This window comes from Staurois parvus, unplaced genomic scaffold (genome assembly GCF_062004578.1).
Source record: "Staurois parvus isolate SC_StPar_1 unplaced genomic scaffold, SC_StPar_1.0 ptg000011l, whole genome shotgun sequence".
Taxonomy (NCBI): Eukaryota; Metazoa; Chordata; class Amphibia; order Anura; family Ranidae; genus Staurois; species Staurois parvus.
In genome coordinates this window covers 18,783,796-18,789,795 of record NW_028317807.1, presented here as the reverse complement: position 1 = coordinate 18,789,795, position 6,000 = coordinate 18,783,796, and positions in this window count along the sequence as shown.

Here is a 6,000-nt window from a genome sequence, read left to right as displayed (position 1 = left end):
TAAAACATTAAGAAAAGCATAATCCCCCCAAAAGTGTATTTTTAATCAAAATACAAGTATAACATCAATTTTTAAAACAAATATCCCCACTCCCATGATAGGGATATAAAAGGTAGGCTATAATACAATATATCTATACATTTCTAAACGAATGTCCAGATATAATTTTATTAAAGAGCCATATCAGCTTGGCTGGAGTCACTGTCTGGAGTCAATATGTTGCAAATACACCATCATTGTAATTTTCTAGTCATTGTTTTGCAATTTTATCTTTGTATCTTGAAAAATAGTATATTTTTTATGAGACTCATTTTCCTCTTCCTACTGGTATAGAATTCAAGAGGTACAGCACACTTTTTGTGGGTCCCCACTCATCTAGGATAAACATAAAGTGAAGTGATCTGGAGACTTTATAGCAGTGTTTTCAGGCTTTCCTTCTCTTACTGGGAGGCCAGGACCACATTAGATGAACCATTCATGCCTCGACCAGAATGAAATCCGGAAGCCAGAAAATGATTTCAGAGACTAAGGGGCTATATTGAAGTGAATGACCTCCAAGGTGGTATTCTCAGAAATAATGCCACTCCAGAGAGGCAACAGGAGCTCAGAGAACTTAACAAGTGGCCGAGGAATTGGTACAGGAAAGAGGTGTTCAGGTTCCTGGAGAACTTTTCAGTCAGTTACTGGCTTTATAGTAGGGATGGACTGCATTTAAGGAGGAGGGTGTAGCTCTGTTGGGGGTGAGGATTGACAAAAAGTTGGAGGGGTTTTTAAACTAGGTGGTGGGTGGAAGGGATCAGATGAAGCAATAGCCAGCAGTGAGCAAAGGTGAGAGGGTGGGAATGGAGGCATTAGTGGTAGTATAACCATAATACCTAAACCCTTGGTAAGTGGGATGGCAAACAAATTACAGCCACAGAACAACTTGCAAGAAAATATTATGTGCCCTTACAAAACTAAGAGACATGTACACATGTACATGTACACAAATATCAGGAGCTTAGCTAACGAAATAGAAGAACTGGAGCTGCTGGTGCATGAGGAGGATTTTAAATTTGTGGGAATATCAGAAACTTGGTTTGAAAGCTCACATGACTGGCTAGCAACTATCCATGGGTTGTCCTTCTATTGGTGGAACAGGGAGGGTGGAAGAGGAGGAGGGGTTTGCCTGTACATCAAGAATGATTTGCTAGTGAACACAAGGGATGACATTGCAAATGCAAGAGGAGAGGTGGAGGTGGAGTCCCTTTGCGTAGAACTCCAAATAGAAGAAACAAGTGTAAAAATAATAGTGGGGGTATGCTATAGGTCCCCTAACCTTAATGATGAGGAGGAGTTGGATCTCCTATTACAGTTAGAAATGGCAGTGGGACAGGGCAATGTTATCATAATGGAGGACTTTAACTATCCACATATTGATTGGGTGAGGGGAACAGCTCACTCATTTCAAGCTCATAATTTCTTAAATGTCTTACGGGACAACTTCATGTGCCAATTGTTGGATGCCGCAAATAAAAATAATGCATTACTAGATCTAATAATTATAAATAACATAGATCTGGTCACAAATGTGGAAATATGGGACACCTTGGGAACCAGCAATCTACATTCAGCATAAATCATAGAAGGAGGCACAAGGGTGGTACAAGAACACTAAATTTCAAAAGAGCTAACTTTTCTAAACTATGCTCAACACTACAAGATATTAAATGGGGCCAAATCTTAAAAACATTGAATGCTGAGGAAAAATGGGAATACTTTAAAGGAACATGGGAACATATTAAATAAAGATATTATCCAGTGCATTCCAATGGGTAATAAATATAAAAGAGCGAAGGTTAAATCTGGGTGGCTAAACCTTAAAGTAAAAAGACATATTAAAGAGAAAAAATGGCCCTTAAAAAATATAAGATAGAAGAACATTGTAGGCATTCCAACACTACAAGAAATGCAGTAGAAGTGTAAGAGCACAATCAGGACAGCTAAAATAGATTACGAGAGGCACATATCGGAGGAGAGTAAAAAAATCCCATTTTGTTTTTAATATATTACCAGTAAAAAGTTAGAACATATTGGCCCCATAAAAGATGATGAAGGGAAGTTGGTTACAAATGACAAGGAGAAGGCAACTGTACTAAATTCATTCTTCTCCTCAGGTTTTACAAAGGAAAAGGAGGGGTATAGTTGTCAGGATTGCATCATTAGTAATGCATCACAAAATGTACCTTTTTGGCTAACAGAAGCCAGCGTCAGAAAAAGACTAAAAAAATTAACATAATAAATCACCAGGACCCAGTGGCTTACACCCAAGAGTCCTCAAATAACTCAGTCAGGTGATAGACCACTATTCTTAATTTTTATGGACAGTATATTGACAGTTATTGTACCAGCTGATTGGTGAATGGCAAATGTGGTTCCAATATTTAAAAAATGGCAGAGACATTGTATATTCCTGAAAACTACAGATCAGTCAGTCTAACATCGATAGTATGTAAACTATTGGGGAGGATGATAAGGGATTATATCTAAGAATTTGTTGATGAAAACATAAACATTAGTAGTAATCAAAATAGATTTATGAAAGGTCATTCTTGCCAAACCAATCTGTTAACATTCTATGAGGAAGTGAGCTGCTATCTAGATTAATATGAATGCAAGTTACTTGCACGTGGGAGAACCTCTGGGGGAATGCAGGATAGAAAAATATCTGGAGGTCCTAGTAGATGATAGACTCAGCACTGGCATGCAATGCCAAGCTGCAGCAAGCAAAACCAGCAGAATATTAGCATGCATAAAAAAATGGAATTTACTCAAGAGATAAAACAATAATCCTGCCAATTTATAAAACTCTGGTTCAGCCTGATCTGGAGTATGCCACCAGTCCTCAGCAAAAATGTGCTTGAGCTGGAGAGAGTCCAGAAAGAATCCAGAGAATGGCAACAAAACTAATAAGGGGACTGGAGGCTCCAAGTTACAAGGAACAATTACAGACATTAAACTTATTCTCCCTGGAGAAGAGGCGCTTGAGAGGAAATATGATAGCAATATACAAATATCCAAATGGTGATTCTAGCATAAAGAATAAACTATTCAGGCTCAGGGAGTATAAGAAGACATAAGGCGCTCAAAGAAATTGGAGGAAAAGCGGTTAAATCTTGAATTACATAGGGGATTTTTACACTGTCAGGGCAGTAAGGATGTGGAACTTACTTCGACAATTGGTGGTGTCAGTGGGAAGTATACATAGTTTAAAAAACTCTTGGATGGGCTTCTTCACAGCATACAGGGATATCATTTTTTTAATATGAACACACAGCCAGGGAAGCATTTAAGTGAGCAGATCTCTGCTCAGTTATATGCTTTTGGAGGTCAAAAAACAATAAATGAAAATTCCCAGCTCACTTACCAGCCAGCCTGCAACAAACCGAGTTGACCCTGTCTAACAGTTCATGTTAAAACTGGGGGGTTTAGTTTGCATACATTTGCAAATATATGTACTGTATAAGCTGCAACAGCAACATCACAGTATCCCAGTGTACTGCAGTCCTAACTCTATAATTTTCAGAGTCTCCTGAGTTGGAGCACATATAATAGTGGATAGATTAGGGCAGGTATGCCTGGAGAGAGCCTACCCTTCCTTAAAGGTATAGGGATGCACTGGATACCCAGCAATAGCACAATGGCAGCGAAGATATCCAGTGTGCCCCCTCACCAACTTAGGCTGGCAAGTGGGCTGGGAATTTTTGTTTGTTGTTTTTTTGACATGCGTTGCCCTTCCATGTGTTCATTGATACAAAGGCCAGTTATCGGTTGGGGATCTCACAACTCTGGCTCCTTTGTTTCAGTCATTGGTGGCTGCAGCGGAGGGTAAAGGGTGCCAATAACGGTTGGGACATGAGAGCCTGTGAGCAATGTTATGATTCCCAGAATTGCTAGTTGTTGTTGAATGTTCCCACCTCTCCCCTGCAGCCACTGCTAACTACGCAGGGGGTCACAATAAATAAATGTATTTATTTATTTAAATAGCTACACAATTTAGTCTACATTCAAATGGGCAACTAGTGTAGCAGGAATCTGCTAATCCCTATAGCTGTTACAGCCACCTGTGAGTGGCTAGCTGCAGCTGCTGAGACCTGTACACTTTTATTATTTTTTTTCTAAGAAAACCACTGCCCTGATGAAGCAAATGTAGGCAGGGATATCAATGCAAACTGGGTGGTAATTTTGACAAGAATGAAGCCCTAGATCTGAACACCACCTTGTCCCTTTGAGTTCTTTGGAAAATACACTGGCCTTGCAGAGGTGATGGCTACAATGAATCCCATCTTGTAAGTAAGAGTAGAGAGAGGAATGTCTCTAATGGTTAAAAAAAGGTTTCTGAAGCACAAACAGACTGCAAAATAAAATTTCTAAACCAAGGAGTGATGTCACGCTTATCCCTAACACAGGTGGTCAGGCACTATAAGCTGGCTTTTGTGTTCTTCACCTATAGCAGCTGCCTTTCCCATAAGCCAAGCAGGCCTACTGGTACTTGGTTGCCCCCAGGTCTTATACACAATGCTGTGGTTCCTGGCTACCATGCTGGTGCAGGCACGAACTGAGCACAGCAAACAGGTAATTGGGCTGGCAGACAAGAAAAATGGTTCAACGAAAGTCCAGGTACGAGGCAGGCAAGGTTTCAAGAATAGTCAATATGCGATCCAAGGTCATAAACAGGGGAATCCAAAGAACAGAGCAGGACAGACAGACAGACATGGAGCTTGATTGCATATTACACATTATCACAAGCATGAGATTACAAACGAGTTTGGCTTAAATCAGTTTTGGTCTCCACCCAGGGACTGGTCACACCAACCAACTTGCAGATGGGCAGACAGACAGGGAGAATGTAAAACAACCAAAACCAGGATGCTGGAATGAAACCAGCTGCAGTGATAGAGCAAGAGCATTACACTCTCCTAACATTACCCCCTTCTGAGGAGGGGCCCTCAGACCCTTAAAGGCATGCTGGACATCAGGCACCAGGCCATCAAGCGGGTTATCCGGCATATGACCATCAGGCTGGTCAGGAGATCAGCGAGGTCAGATTGGTTAACAGGCAGAGTATTTGGAGCCAAATAGGACAGCAGATATAAAAACCAGTAACATCAGGCTGGATAGCAGGTGACATGTCACTGGAGTCAAGCTGAATAGCTGGAACACAGGATGGATGCAGAGTGGCTTAAAGAAAAGGTTGAGAGCACCACCTGGGTGAATGGAGCATTCTATCCTAAGGATGGATCGAACTTCTTAGACAGGTTTGAGCAGATATAGTTGCAGTAGGGTGAGGCTAGGCTACTGAAAGTCCCAAATGTGAAAAAGCAGGAGGCTCAATTGGCATTGTCTGGACCTGGAATAACTGGTGGCGAAGCAGACTGGACTTCATCAGCAGGTTTAGAGACAGACTGAACTGCATAAGCAAATGTAGAGGAATCAGAACTTGAGGACATGTTAGCCTGGATGTGTGTCCAAGGACGTTTAGGGACAGTTAAAGGTAGGGGTAATCCAGAGGTTTTGACTTTTGAGGACTTTGAGCTAACACAGGTTTTGCAACCTTTCATATAGGAACAAGAGTCCTTATAGAGACCTAAGCCCATGAAAAAACAAAGAAAAAGTTTTAATAATCCTTGGGCTCCCAGATGTCTTAGCATCATGTGCTTCTGAAAGTACTTTAAGCCTAAGGTGAAGGGGATCAAACAGCTTTCCAGGGAGTAGCTTGGGCAGAACACTAGACTGTGCCTTTAAAATAGAGTCCTAAAGGTCAGGTGAAATGGCCACCATTATTTATACTGGAGGTAGGATATTGTGAAACGTAGAGGAAGTTTCCAAACAGGACTCAAAGTTGCGAGACAGTAGGTAAGTTTGGCATCTAGGAGGAAAAGATTCAGACTATGACAATTGGCTGGAGAGGTAGCCTGTAGAGGATTCAATAAACTTGTCAGTATCTTCTACTACAACAGA